Source organism: Adiantum capillus-veneris, chromosome 18, assembly GCF_014529385.1.
Source record: "Adiantum capillus-veneris isolate H3 chromosome 18, ASM1452938v2, whole genome shotgun sequence".
NCBI lineage: Eukaryota > Viridiplantae > Streptophyta > Polypodiopsida > Polypodiales > Pteridaceae > Adiantum > Adiantum capillus-veneris.
In genome coordinates this window covers 124,891,729-124,908,017 of record NC_140948.1, presented here as the reverse complement: position 1 = coordinate 124,908,017, position 16,289 = coordinate 124,891,729, and the positions used below count along the sequence as shown (strand labels likewise).

At 46.2% G+C, this 16,289-nt stretch overlaps 1 protein-coding gene across 4 annotated transcripts in view; it reads right to left on the bottom strand.

Annotated features, from left to right (window-relative positions):
* TDP1 (tyrosyl-DNA phosphodiesterase-like protein) overlaps positions 1-16,289 on the bottom strand; it is a 143,201-nt gene that overhangs the window by 81,614 nt on the left and 45,298 nt on the right. The window lies entirely within an intron of this gene.

Genomic DNA, 16,289 nt, shown 5'->3' with positions numbered 1-16,289 from the left:
ACGGTATTTTCACAACCACAAAAAAAACAATTGACTCAGAACCTGTATACAGTTCATAAAGCTTCATCTCTCTGTGCCAGCAAAAGCAGAAACAGTCATTGCCTAGCACTACGTTCATGAAGGCTTTCTCATGTGCAACCATGACTTGAATTGCAGAGAAGTCACAGACAAGGCTAAAACAATAATTCTCAGATGACGAAAGTATGCCATATTAAGCAGGTACAAGTGCAGGAGCAGTTATAGTTTTCAGTTTGTGACCCTGGTATTTATGTGATAGTGATTCATTCACATAAGAGTTTCGATTGGATATCTCCACTGGAGTGGCCCTCATCATATGTAGAGAGGAGAGTGGGACTATCTCATAGTTATTTAATACCAACACAAATGAGTACAAAGTACGATTCGACTATGACTCAAATCTTGAGCTCAATCACACACAAGCATGAATTTTTAGGAGGTTGTAAGCCCTATCAATGATTCCAGTGCATACTTTCATGGCAAGTCCAAAAAGCGAGTTCAAATTTGAAACATCTGATTCCCAATCTTATTAAAAAGGGTCACCCATTGCTTGTCTGAAATCTAGTTCATGTTTTAAAAACCAAATTTTGATAAGATATTTTCAAGCATGAAGTTTATCAAACTTTGCAAGAGTCTCTAATTCATTTCCGAAAAGTTTGAATGCAACTATGGACTACATTATGGCACGGTCAGGGCTTTGCAAATACTTGGTGGAGACGCTCTTTTTCTTTGACATAACGAAAGATGAGAGTATACAATCTCAGCTTTGCTACATGGATTGCGAGGCGATTTGAGTTCAACAATTACTAGTGCAGTTGGAATTTGACTGATGTTACACTCCTTTCATTCAACAAGTAGAGTTGCATTGCCAAGGCCAAGAACCTGTGTTTCATGCTCAGGCAAAACACATTGAGGTGCACTAGCCAAGAACCCCATGTTTCCAGCTCAGACGAAACACATTGAGGCATCATCTGTGTGTAAGTGGGCTCTGGCTGGAGATTTCAGTTGGAATACTATCCTTCAGCACAAACAATGCAGCACACATCTTCATCATGTCTGCTTTCAGAGACTTAATATAACTCATATTTGACTTATTTCATTTGTTCAGCTTCATATGATGTTAGTGATCACCTTTTGCTACTTCACATTAGGAAATTCTTTTCTTAAAATAGGGGATCTGAGACACCAGAGGCCCCTAGAAATTGGGGAAATATCTGCAAGGGCTAGGGAAAAATACCCCTTGCCAGCATGAAGTTACACGGCCATCGAAAGAGCCAACACTCCAGGCTATAAATGGAAAACACATCCCAAGATTGAGAGATCCTGCTCCCAAGCTCTGTAAGAGAATAAACAGGTGCTAGAGAAAGCCACCAACTAGATTGTAAACCCTCTTTGTGAGGATTAGTGGTGCTAATCCTAGAAAAACAAATTTCCAAGAAAAAGATCCTTCTATTAGTTAATACAACTGCCCATTGGGCTACAAACTTCCCCAACAAGAGGGGGGACTACAGCAGCATGAGGGGAGACTCCCGATGAAAAAGTGAGCTATGTACAATGATGGCTAAATAAGGATATGGGAGGAGGAAACAACCTCACAAGTGGCATGTACTGCCCACATGGACCATAGTGTAGAAAAGCCCTAGACGCCACAGTCGTAGGAATGCCTCACGGCACTCCCCCTTGCAACCTCTCGAACTGACCTCAAAGTGTGTAGATCAGTTCCAGCCATATATCTTGTACAGTCTCCACCAGTGGGATGGGACAGCCCTCGAACATGCAAAAGCAACGGGCTCTCTCCATATAAACCAAAGCGTCAGGCTGCACATAATGTCATAAATTATAATAATGATTTTCTCATATTAAACTGATCATTTAATATGGGAAGATAGAAGGGGAACAAGAGTTAGGATATAGATATGTGCTTCTAAACATATCTCAAAAGGGGACCAAAAGGAGAAATGGTTGCATCTCAATAGGGGTCTAAAAGGAAACGGTCTACCAAAGAGCAATGTGCAATAAGTGCTTATAGATTTACCTCAGCAAAGGACCAAGAGGAGAGATGGTTGCATCTCAATAGGGGTCCACAAGGAGGTGGTCTATTAAAAAGCAACGTGCATCTAATAGAGCTTAAAAGACCTTAGGGTTAGCTTCATTAAAGACCTCTAAAAGTTAGTGTTAAAAAGTCCTTTGACCTTAGGCAAGTTAGGGTTGACCTTGAGGTGGAAATCCTACCTAAGGATGAGGTTCTTGTCGGCTTGCTAACTAAAGTGCTTAAAGTGTTTGTGGGAACCTTTATCAAGCTTGAGGTGTTTTTCATGCTTAAATGACTAAGGTTCTGGAAGTGTTCAATTCAAAGATAAACTCTCAAGAGGCATAAACGGTTTCCATGCTTAAATGACATAGTGCTTGAATTATTCAATTCAAACCAAATGACTTAAGAAGCATAAAAGACACATGTCAAAATCCTCCACATGAGGCCCTCATGATGTGCTTGAATCCTATTGGATAGGTTTTAAAGGGGTCCAATGAAATTTAGATGCATAAAAATAAATAATTAAGCTCTTTATCTCAAAGAGGCAAAAGAGGACACATGTCCAAATGATACAATTAAATAATACGAACAAGCGAGCGAGAGAGAGAGAGGGGGGGGGGGGGGGGGGGGGAGTGGACCAAGCAAGAGAGGGGGGTAGACTCTCCCACAGAAACACACACTCTCTCATTGTGTGGAGTGCAAAGTGCAAGAGCTCCATCTCCTTCTCCAAGCTTGTTGAGAAGTGGAGAGCCTACACCAACACCCTTGGCTATGGAATGCAAATCCAACCAAGAGCCATGCTTCAATGCTTAAGCTTGCCATCTTCTTCATCTTCATTACCATGCTATTATGTTATCCTAAGCAAGTGAGTGATGATAAGTGAGGAACTAATTCTTTCTCCTATGGATTACTCTTCTTCCTCTTCCCTACCCTCATTCCACACTAGCTCTCGCCACCTTCGAAGGTGTTTGAGGCCTTGGGACTGAGGCTTGGGATAGTTAATGCTTTTTGCAAAGTTTATGTTATGCTCGTGATGCATGAAGCTTTCCATCTTCATAGAATCACCAAGGTCACAAGGAACACAAAGATTGTATTGTACCAAGTCTCTCTTGATGAGAGAATCTATAATACAAACGCCTTTTGGAGGGGAGACTCGGCTCCAAGTAAATCCGGTCCTAAAGTATTATCATGTTCTCTAATACTCTCTCTCTTTCTTGCAAAAGTATTGTTCATGCCAAGTTAACTAAGTACTATGTTCATGTTGCTACCATCAATTAAGTTCACCTCTATGTTCTCAAAGTAATTTCACAAAAATGCTCACTATAATTCTCTTGATTCCGCTATTCTCAAAGTTCATAGGCCATTTCCATTACATTGGTATCAGAGCATTTGGTTTCTCTTCTCTTACTTAAGAAGAGAGGTCCGTAAGTAGCCTATTAATGGTTGATTTTGTTAATTATATTAGGGTAAGTGGGATTGGGATATATTATCGATTTTTTTGATCCCACTATGTGGGATAAGGTGCACACCTCGAGAGCTTTGGTCTTAATAATGGGGTCTTTTTAGACTTGCCTATGGCTTTACCATTATTGAGCCATAAGAAGTTCGAAAGGAGCTATCCCTAAGTCATTCTGCTATGTTAGACCCACTCCACTACTCTCTATAATTAACCAATTCGAGCCGTGGATGTAGATACTTAAGTGCTTATTTTCAAAGGGTAAGAGAAGTAGCAACTAAGGTTTTGAATTGCCAAAGGATACACTAAGTAAATACATAAGTATAATTGCATGGCTGACAATAACCAAGAGAGTATAATGAACATTGATAACTTTGATTTTGCACATAAAGGTGCTAATGATGATGCCCCCATGTTTATCAATTATCTTATTACTAGGTTGCATCAAGCTATGGACAACCCTACTTAGCAAGCCGGCAAGCACCTCATACTTGGGTAGGATTTCCACCTCAAGGTCAACCCTAGCTTGCCTAAGATCAAAGGACTTTTTAACGCTAACTTTTGGAGGTCTTTAATGAAGCTAACCCTAAAGTCTTTTAAGCTCCATTAGATGCACATTGCTCTTTGATAGACTACCTCCTTTTGGACCCCAATTGAGATGTAACCATCTCTCCTCTTGGTCCCTTGCTGAGGCAAATCTATAAGCACTTATTACACATTGCTCTTTGGTAGACCGTCTCCTTTTGGACCCCTATTGAGATGCAACCATTTCTCCTTTTGGTCTCCTATTGAGATATGTTTAGAAGCACATATCTATATCCTAACTCTTGTTCCCCTTTTATCTTCCCATATTAAATGATCAGTTTAATATGAGAAAATCATTTGGTAAATTTAGATATTATAATTTATGACACATAAGCTCCCAGCAAAGGTCTCTATCACTACTCCACTCCTGGGGCATAAGCTCTATGATGACAGGCTGGAGTATAGGCCGACCCTCCTGTATCACAATCATCCTGCTAGCTAAGGACAGCTCAAAACGAAGTGTTGGGCCTATGAGAGTGGACCAAGCAACAGCACCCCAATGTTTTCTCTAGCTGACGATAGGGCTGGCATCAGGCATAGAATCCGAAGCCAAACCTGTTGTGCCATGGGGCAATCCCATAGGCAATGCCTTTGTGACTCAAGTGGGTGGTCATACACAGCACAGCCCGCCGGATGGCCACTGTTGACCAACCAATTCCCCACTGCCGTAGCTCGATGGGCAACAAGCCACTTATGAGACCCTCCTCCTGCTAGTGCCCTGCTGCAACAAGGTGAGCCTCTCTCCGAGCAACCAGTATGTGGCACCCTAGTCATGCTGTATACTGGAAAAAGGGAATCCCTAGGTGACCAACTAAAGCAAAAGGGTCCCGCCAAAACCACTCCCCAAGGTCCCACTCCACTCGCGATAGAGGGCGACTCTCCCAAGCCCAGAGCCTCCAATGTCCTGTCTCAAGATCTGTCGGGTCAAGATCACCACCACACAAATCCTTCCTCTGATGCCCACAACTCGAATCCGCTGAAAGCAACACTTTGCTACCTCTGGTGCCTCAGTAGCAACTCTGTGCAGGCGACCCTCTCGTTGAACCTCAAAGAACAGGCAAAGACTTGAGTCAGAGCAGGTCCGAACTGCAATGAGGACCTCAAGGGGGGTAAAGACCCCCATCCGACTGGGAACTGCCGGCTGGAGAGGCGTGTGCCACTCTGCTGGTATACCCTCGACGATGTCCTAACACATGCTCTATACCCCCCTCATGTCGCGCATTTGCATGCTCTAACTCTCCTCAGGGAGTGTTGTAAATTGCAACTAGTCTCCCAGGGTGCAGGCTGGACCCTCTGTCATGGGACCCCATAAGACATGGAGTCAACTGCCAACCATGTGACCTCGTTGTGTACTGACCAACAGGTTCTATGTAAGAGGCTGCCTCAAGCGCTCCTCAATGCATGTGGCCTGGTACTGCTCAAGTTACCCCCTCAAATGCCCCCTACTCCCAAGACCGAAGTAAGCTCGACACGAAACGGTCCTCCCATCTCCTACTCAGGCCCACTTTGCGCATCTCTGTGAGAATCCAACGAGTGGAAGGGCTCCAAGGGCCACCCGTCTATGGAACTCGACCTCTGATCCAATGTAACAAAAGCTCTTTCCACGGCTCCTCCCCTAGAAGAAAACCCCTGACAATGAGCTTCCCAAGGAGGGCTCTACTCTGCTGCGCTGGATCGATGATACCCAACCCCCACTAAGAGCAAGGTAAGGTCATGACCTGCTAGGAGACTTTGGCCCGAGCCGACTACGTGTCTCTCCCTATCCACAAAAGGTTCTTGATCAACCTCTCCAGCCGGCTGATATCAGAGCTCGAGAAGATCCAGCAAGATGTGATGTACCACATGGTGGCCAAGAGCACCTGGTTAGCCACCACCGCCCTGCCAACCTCGATCCAATGTAACAGCTTCCTCCTAATGGCTAGGAGGAGGGGAGAAATCTGCTGCTCTGGTGACAAGTCCAAGCCAACCTAGCAGCCCAAGTAGCGAACGGGCGTCCCTGGAGGGCACCAATGAAAGCCCTCTCCAGGCATCTAGTCAGGAATGGGAGCATCACCAACCCAAAAAGAAAATGTCTTTCGCCAGTTGATCAGTGCTCCCGACACACAGCAAAACACCTCCAGGGTCTTCTCACACTGTGTGTGCAAATTGGCCTCATAGCCCTCCAAAAACATGCCTGAGTCCTCAAAAAACTCAATGACCAAAAGATCCTCTCCCCTAATGGGTAACTGCCACACAACCCAACCTTGGAACCTCCTATGAGACCAAAAATCTGCTCATCGCCTCTACGTAGAAAAGGAACAGGAAAGGGACAAGAGGGCAGCCCTGCTGTATAGAGTGTGTAAGTATAAAGCGTCTCCTCAACCTCCTGCGAGCAACACCTGACTATGGGCACATCTGTAGAGAGCATACACCCCTCTCATCCATGCATCTGAAAAACCCATCGTGCGCAAAGTGCCCTCCAAGTAGTCCCAATCGACTCTGTCGCAGGCCTTCTCAAAGTCGAGAAGGAGCACCACAAGATCCTCGCCTCGCAGGCGGGTGAGGCAGTCGCCTCCCACAAGGTGAAAATGTTGTCAAAAGAATGATGTGCTCCTTGACAAAGCCTTTATGAGTCTTATGTATGATGCTCTCAAGTAGAAGTTGAATTCTCAAACTCTGAGCATTTGCAAGAATTTTGTAGGCTGAGTTGAGAATGGTGATACGCTGCCACTCCCAAATTTCATATGAGCTCCCCCCTCCTTGGGGATGAGGCAGATCAAACCATCGCTCATGCTATCAGCCATCTCCCCAGTGCGCAAAATGTGCTGGTATACACTACATAAATCCTGTCCAAGCACCTACCATTACTCCAAGAAGAAGCTGGGAGTCAAATCATCCTCTCCTACGCAACTACCACGAGGGAGTGCTCTGAGAGCCTCCTGAAGCTCTTCCGCATGAGGGCTCTCAAGCAACTGCTGCATCACCTCAAGGACGAGGCCAGGCATCTGCGCCCACACTTGCTCTATGCATGCCTCCCTGCGCCCTTACTACGGCTCAGCTGAGAGAAACTCTCTGTAAACATCAGTAGCTACTGCTCGTGTGTTTTCAAGCTCTGAAGCGCGGATAGTGTGTCGTGCTCTCTACAGTGGGTGCTCCTCAGTGCAATGTGCGTGACATCTCACTCAAAACAGAATGAAAACAAAGGAAACAATAGATAACAGGTGATCAACATAGAGACACAACAGCAAACCAAAACATATGGACTCGACTATCTCAAAGCACCGATACAGACTCTGGCGTAACACGACACTCAGCTCCAGCCCCGAACTCACGGGTACAATGGGGGTGTTGAGGCTCAGATGTGCAGGGATAGTGCAGACGTGCTGTGTATAGACTCACTACTCTAGACGACGACGCTGGACCATATATGAAGAAGAAGATAATCATGATAAAGAGCCACCAACGGCTCATAAATGTCAGCCATCTAAGTCTATCCCCAAACTGAGTGGTGGTGGTGACTTGGCCACCATGTCCACTAGACCACCGTCCGTATCCCTACCACGTGTCACTGCCCAGCCCAGAGAGTCCGTCCAGTGGGAACCAGACCAGACCAATTGTACTAACTGTGGGTCCTGTGAAAGTGACATTGTAGACTGCTACACGTTGCCCGCCACAAGACCGCTCACCATCTCAGTGAGAGGAATACTGAAAAACTGTGAAAGAAAACCACTAGGTATTGCACATGTACAATGGCGAGCTCTTGAATCTGTCATCCAAGAGATAGAGTTGTGGCCACTGCTGAACCCGAAGTATCAGACTCTGGAGGTGGAGCCATCAGATCGATAGGTAAACTCTGGACTCTATGAGTGCTCTCCACAAACCGACTCTCAACGAAAGGAGCACCACCTGCTGCTCGGCGGATGGAAGTACCTGGCCTGAAGTGTACTGAGGCCGCCGACTCGCACACCCATGTCGATGTGCGCCTGCAAAGCCGTCACAAGGAGCCGTCTGTGAGGATGACATGTGTGGCGAGGAACCAAAGGTGCCAAAGGCTGCTGAAATCCCTGAGGGTGGTAGTCAAACTGCTCCTGTGATGGGGCACCTCCCCCAAACTGTCGATGACTGTACTCTCCATATCCCATGGGCGTGTGTACTGATCTAGCAGGACGAACCCACCCATATCCCATGGTAGCCTGAGGCTACTGCTGTCACCCCATGTCCCCTTGGACTAGCATGTCCCGAAATCCTTGCATTTGAGCCTTGAGGTCATCAATTATCTGGGACTTTATATGTAAAGCCTGACGCAAGGCGAAAATGGTAGCATCTCTATCAGCAATGGCACTCTCTGCAACTCGCAAGCAGCCTTCCATGGCTGCATATGTGGCCGGGTGCTTCTGGTGGGTAGCTACTAATTTCTCGGCGCCAAGTTCAATCATTGCAATAGCATTTCTTCATTCCTGCAGGTTCTCTTTAGAGATTTTGAACAACAAGATAGAGTCACTTCCACTGGAAGAAGCAGTAGTAGCACCTGGAGGTACAGAGTGCCCAAGAGACACTGTAGTTGATGTCGGGGTGACAGTAGGGGTAGGGTGCCCAAGAGGCACTGCAATGGTTGTCGGGGTGACAGTGGTAGCAGGTTCAGTGAGTGAGCTAGAGATGGGAGAGAATGACTTCTAATCAAGGGATTGGGTACTCCTCAGTGCAATGTGCGTGACATCTCACTCAAAACAGAATGAAAACAAAGGAAACAATAGATAGCAGCTAATCAACACAGAGACACAACAGCAGACCAGAACGTATGGACTCGACTATCTCAAAGAACCGATACAAACTCTGGCGTGGCAACACACTCAGCTCCAGCCCAGAACTCACGGGTACAATGGGGGTGTCGAGGCTCAGATGTGCAAGGATGGTGCAGACGTGCTGTGTATAGACTTGCTACTCTAGACAACGATGTTGGACCATATATGAAGAAGAAGATAATCATGACCCAACAGCTACTACTTATATGTACAACCATAAAGAGCCACCAACGGCTCATAAATGTCAGTCATCTGAGTCTATCCCCAAACTGAGTGGTGGTGGTGACTTGGCCACGATGTCCAGTAGACCATCGTCCGTATCCCTGCTACGTGTCACTGCCCAGCCCAAAGAGTCCGTCCAGTGTGAACCAAAACCAGACCAACTGTACTAACTGTGTGTCCTATGAAAGTGACATTGTAGCCTGCTACAGGCTCTATGGCAACCATCCCATCCTGTCTCCTCAAGCGGCGAATACTGGTATACGCATGGCAGGCACCCACCATCTCGAAAAACTCTCCAATAACTCTATCGCCCACTGTCATGGATACAAGCTCTTAGAAAAGTCCTAGGAAGTTCTAGAAGAATCTACAAGGTCCTAGAAAGTTCAAGAAGCTTGAGGAAGAATGTAGAAGGTTCTTAACCTCCTTAAGTTTTAGGAAGCACCTAGAAGGTTCTTAACCTCCTTAGGCTTGAAGAAGAGCCTAGAAGCTTCTTAACCTCCTTAAGCTTAAGGAAGCACCTAGCAGGTTCTTAACCTCCTTAAGCTTGAGTATAAATAGAGGTCTTGGGCTACAAGCCGCTCAGTCTTGCCAACACCAGTTGTGAGGCTCTCGTGAGGTACGTACTCTTCCAATTCGTCTTGTTTTCGAGTCTTGTTCTTGTAACCAAGTCTTGTCTTGTACTCCAGTCTTGTAATCCAAGTCGTGTACCAACTTTCCTTAATCTAGTATCAAGCCTTGCCAAGTCAAGTGGTGCAAGACCTTCAACGCCAAGTCCAAGAACTACATAAAGCCACTATGTGCCAAAATCCACCCATGAATTTGGCTAGTCCAGTGGGGCAAGTAGAGCAACCACACTTGCTAGGTCCAGTGGTGCAAGAGCTTCAACCCCCAGTGCAAGAACTACATAAAGCCAATAAGTGTCAAAATCAACCCATGATTTCAGCTAGTCCAATGGGGCAAGTAGAACAACCACACTTGCCAAGTCCGGAAATTCTAGAGCCTCAATGACCAGTCCAGGAACTACGTGAAGCCAATACGTGCAAAAATCCATCTGTGGTTTCAGCTAATCCACCACACAAAGGAGAGAGCCCAAAGTCAACCCATTTGAAAAGTATGATGGGACATGATCAAAGTTGTTCATACGCATGCAACTTGAGCGCTACCCTGATGGTGCTTCTCAAGTTGGTCTCATCAGTACGCTCCTCTCGGGTACGGCCCTCTCTTGGTTTGTACCTCTACTTGAAAGGAACTCTCCTCTACTCTATGACTTCAAGGCCTTTGTAAGAGAGTTTTTAGGAAGTAGATAGGGCAAGAGTTACCGAAACCAAGCTTCACAAGTTACGACAGGGCCCTCACCTTGCATCGGTATATGTATCCAAAGAAAAAAATCTGCAATGACCCACTTGCTCGTGACATCAATCTCAAACTCCAACAAGGAGAAAGAAGCACTTTACTGGATTGCTATACTATAGGAGACTTCTGTATATACCATCACAAGAGCTAAGATTGCAAATACTTCAAGAGAGGCATGATTCACCAATAGCAAGCCATTTTGGAGTAAACAAGACGATTGAGCTTATCACATGGGATTTTTGGTGGCCTCAAATGTGGAAGCTCGTATAAGAATATATACACACATGTGACAATTGCAATAGGGCCAAGGCACCACGGCATCGCCCACATGGATTACTTCGGCCCTTGCCCATCCCTAGCAAACCGTGGTCTTCCATCTCATGGATTTCATTACAGATCTACCCCTCCTAAGGGCTATGATTCAATTATGTGGTTGTCAATAGGCTTACAAAGATGGCACATTTCATTCCAGCAACCAAGTCAATCACCGGAAGGAACGGCAAAGCTAATCTATTGCTATCATGGACTTCCAGATGACATTGACTCATATCGAGGGCCACAATTCATATCAAACTTTTGGAGAGGATTGTTCAAGCTTTTAGGAGTAAAGATTAACCTCTCTTCAACTAGTCATCCACAGAGTGATGGACAAACAGAGAGGGTGAATCAAGTTCTAGAGCAATATCTCCGATGCACAAAAAACTACGGTCAAGACGATTAGGTAGAATTGCTAGCCCTGGCTAAGTTTGCCTACCACAACACTATTCATGCTTCCACTCGACATACCCCATTCTTTGCCAATTATGGTCAACACCCAAGGATGGATGTCCACATGAATCATCGAGTGAAGAATCCGCCTGCCACAGATTTAGCCACACATCTACAAAGAATTGACAAGCCAACGCAAACGAACAACGAATGCAACATCCACCATACGAGATTGGGGATCGAGTGTGGCTTCTCCGCTACGATCTACGTTCATCTCACCCTTCACAAAAGATGGGCTAGGAAAGACTTGGGCCATTCATGATAATTGGCCAAGTAAATCCAGTCACATACCGTCTCCAATTACGACATTCCATGAAAATTCATCCAGTCTTCCATGTTTCATTGTTGGAGCCTTGTCATCAATGCCAGATTCGTGGCAGATGCTCACAGCCACCACCGCCCTCAGAGATTGATGGTCATCAAGAATATGAAGTCGAGCAAATCCTTGACTGAAGAATCTCTCGTGGAAGACTTCAGTACCTTGTATATTCGAAAGGCTATGATGCAAGCGAACAAACATGGGAGCCTGCAGCTAACCTCCATCGTGCACCGGCAAAAGTTCGTGATTTTTATCAACAATATCCATCTACGCCTGCCTCTACATCAAGGACAACCGCTCCTCGTGGAACTCGCTGCTAGAGGAGGGGGTACTGTCACGGATGCCGGCTCTTAGAAAAGTCCTAGAGAGTTCTAGGAGAAACTAGAAGGTCCTAGAAAGTTCAAGAAGCTTGAAGAAGAATCTAGAAGGTCGTAGATAGTTCTACACGCTTGAGGAAGAACCTAGAAGGTTCTTAACCTCCTTAAGCTTGAGGAAGCACCTAGAAGGTTCTTAACCTCCTTAGGCTTGGAGAAGAACCTAGAAGCTTCTTAACCTCCTTAAGCTTAAGGAAGCGCCTAGAAGGTTCTTAGCCTCCTTAAGCTTGAGTATGAATAGAGGTCTTGGGCTACAAGCCCCTCAGTCTTGCCAACAGCAGTTGTGAGGCTCCCGCGAGGTACGTCCTCTTCCAGTTCTTGAGTCTTGTTCTTGTAACCAAGTCTTGTCTTGTACTCCAGTCTTGTAATCCTGGATCCAAGTCGTGTACCAACTTTCCTTAATCTAGTATCAAGCCTTGTATCAAGTTCTCAAGTATTAAGTATCGTAATCAAGATTAAGTGTTGTAATCAAGTCTCAAGATCTTGTTAAATGTGAGCACCTCCTCTTGCTCTCTTCTAGCTCGAGACGCGCTCATAACACCCACTTGGGTCCACTGAGATACCTGTCAATGGTAGGCAAACTCAGGACACCACTCCTCAATGGTGATCAGCTCCTATCGAGCCTGTTGCATCCGGTCCTCCATCCAAGGACTCCATGGGTGCCGCTCTTGCATCCTTTGTAAGGAGGCAATGCCCCAACGTAGACGCTTCTCCCATAGTTACCTGGAACGGGAAATCGGAACAGGGAAGGCAGAATGGCGCGGTGAATCTGATACAATGTCTGAGAACCAAAAATAAAAAAGGTACTGAAACAAGGGGTACTATAGAATCCTAAACTGCTAGATGTGAACTAAGCAGCTAGTTAGAACTCTGTAGGATATGAGTAGGGGAGGGTGAAAGTAGTGAATGAGGGCTAATACAACACAATGTGGGTGTGTGTGGGGATATAAGGGTAAGGGCTGATACAAGGTTGGTACAACATGAGCAAGGTGTACAGTACTTAAAAGAGCTAAATCACAGGAGATCCATCATCGGTCGCTATCGGATCTCATTGATCTCCTCCTTGGTCAGGACTTAGTAGTCTGACCCGGCGTCGTGCATGTTGAGCCAAAGTGACCCGAATCCTCTAATGCAGCCTCTGTCGATGCTCTGTAGTCCTCCGCAGTCATGGGTATCTGGATCTCCCTCGCTCGGTCGCTCAATCGATCAGCGTGCCTCTAGTCTGAGGAGAATGTGAGCTCTATTGTGGTAGTTGCTCCTCCGGCTGCCCAATGTCCGCTCTAAAGAAGTTTGTGATCCATCTCTGAGACTGGCTAGCCTCTCCTCTCATCAAGCTCTCTTTGTGTCTGCGCAGCTCAAGCAAAAACAATCCCAAACATCTCTGGTCCTTATACCCCATGACTCTAGAGAGTGGTCCAAAGCCCTCTCTAAGCAGGAGGCAGTGAAAGCATCCTCGTAGCTCATAGTAAACCAGGCAGTGGCATACGTAGTGCAACTCTGTCTCAGGATCCATGTGACATAGGGGACATGTCCTGGCCTCTATTGGTACTCCGTTGTCTACCAATCTCGACCCGAAGCTATTGTGAAGATGTGCGTATATGGGCAATAGCACATTGTATCCCATGAGATAAGTGGATGTCCATGTAACTGTGACTCGTCACAAAACGATCCTCAGTAAGCTGGAGAAGATGCTCTCTACGAAAAGCCATCTTTGTGCCTAGCTCTTGTGCCGGCTGTATCCAAGTCCTCTTGGTATCTAGCTGAGTCAGGTCCTCACGAATGAGCCTGGTGATCTCGGACTGTGTAAGAGTCAAAGAGGGTGCATCTAATGAGTACTGCAAGGGGGGCAATCTGTTCATGTAGAACCCATGTACCTGAAACCATGATGTCATCTCCCCATATCAGTATGCTATATCTCCCTGCATAGCTAACTGTCGAGAGGACCAAGTGATAGGCGGGCATATCTATCTCTGGGGAGGTCCCATAAGTGGTGTATAAAGGAGACTGATCTGGTGAGCGCCTTAACCACTAGTGGGGGGGCAGCTAGTTCTGCTCGCATAAAGTCATGTGGTACTGAAGCCTTGGCTCTCATAAGCTGTGAGATCATAGAGACCAGAGGCTTCTCCGCCTCCCATCCATCAGTGCGACCTGACCTCCCATGATGGTCCACTGAAGGTTCAAGGCCCCCATATCTAAACTCCATAGAGCAATGCGGAAGCCACCAAAGTGTCAAAAAGCCAGAGCTTCATCCGAGGCTCCTAAAACTGAATCTGTGAACACATCCTCTCCAATCCACCCAATGCTGCATAGGCTTTGGTAAGTCTATTCTCTGTTGCTCTCCTCAATGAAAATGCTGGTCCACTAAAGACCATCCCAAGGTAGGTGTAAGCATCTGTATACTCCACCGTCTCATGACCGTATGTGAATGCGGATGTTGATCTCCTGATCCACTGTGGGGTGGTGTTAAACACCATAGCCTTGGTTTTACCAAGGTTGAACACAAACGTGGGCAAACCTATGCAAAGCATCCAAGTGACGTCGCATCCCCTCCGGAGACTCGGAGATCAACACAATATCATCAGCATATAACAATAGTGGAATCCATGTCCCTGCCAGTTGTGCACCTCTATCACCATCTGTCTCAATATAGTCAGAAACCTTATCTACATACATACCAAATAGAGTAGGAGAGAGCAGGCAACCCTGCTTCACCCCGATAATGGAGTGAACTAATGTAGATAGCCCCTCTAAGATGCGTACATGGCCCACTACTGACCTGTATAATGCAATGATCCCCCTGTAAGGTGCAGAGGAAGTGAATGTTGAACTTTGTTCAAGATGAGTGCTTCGAACTGTGCTCAAGATTGCTTTTACTTACGGAAGGGAGAGCCTTCCGTTCCTTTAGTGAGAGAGTGCCATGGACACAAACAAAGTGGTGAACATTGTGAATGAAGGTGCTGAGACTGAGAGATAGAGAGAGAAGAATACGACACCAGAATGTTGTCAAAACCCTCCCCACTCTCTATGGCGAGAGCGGTCTACTATTGATTGCACAAATCTCTACAATGCTTGGACTTGCCGACGATGTCGACGACGATGAGACAGGCTGAAAACTGCAAATCTTTATCTGCTGAATTCTGACTCTATGTCGGTGATGATGTCGATGGCGACGATGCGACCACCACGCGCCGAAAACGCAAATGCTGAAATCTGTGTTTTCCGGGCTGAAACTGCAAACTTCGATGGATCTGACTGTGTGGCGAGGATCTGCTGCGGGAAGGTGAGATCTGCGAGGTTCGGGGCTTGTTCTGCTGTGGGTCTATGCTGAAAATTGAAAATGCCGGTTTACTTGTGGATTCTGTAGCGAAGATCTGCAAAAACGCTGAGGTATCAGGCTGATGCAAAAACGCTAGGCTGAAAATGAGTCTTGTTGTGGAAAACTGTTGTCTGCTGCTGATGGGTTGTCCTGCAAATGAAAAACACTAAGGCTTTTGCTGGTTCTGCTGTCGCCGGTTGTCTTGCAGATGCAAAACGCTAGGCTGATCTTGATCTGCTGTTGCCAGGTTGCTTTGCCATGCAAAACGCTGGACTTGCCTCTATGCTGAAAACGCTAGGTGGTTGATGCAGAAAGCGCTAGGTTGGTTGTTCCAAAAACGCTAGGTGTGGGGGGTCCTGATGAGAAGGTGCCTGTTGAGCAAGTGCTCCTGCTGCCTCTTCTGCCAAATTTGCTAGCGCTAGGTTTTCTTATATACTACACTTGCTACTTGCCCTACCTAGTTCCCAACAAAAGTCACTTAAAAATAATAAGTGAAAAATGTCAAAAATAGGGAAAATAGGTCTAGGCACTGTAAAAATGCTCATGATGGGTTCTGATGGAAATCTGATGATCATGCTAAGTGCAACCAGAGGATATGCATCTACTCTAAGTGTCTGGACATGCACGGTCTGCAAACAAACTCACAAAAGTGTCAGATCACTTCCTCTTCGAGACTGACTGAACTGGACTGAACCCATGTTATGAAGTAGCTTGTCCACGTACACATAGGGTTAGATGTGTCACGTGATACTCCCAAATCAGCTCTATGGGTACTCCCATAATCCATCTCCTGTAGTTTGCGCATCAATCTAGCTCAGGGCACTATGTCAAATGCTTTGCGGAAGTCCACAAAGCTACGATAGATCCGTCTCCCATGTGATCTACCCTCCTCAATAATGGCTCTGAGTGTCAAAATGTGGTCAAGAGTAGAAAAACCTCTCTTGACCCTGCCTGCCAGGCTGCGCATATACCTTCCCTCTCTGCCCATCTACTCAGTTGCTGCTCAAGAATGGATGCGTACAACCGTGCCAATGTGTGTCCAACCATGATAGTGCGATAATTCCC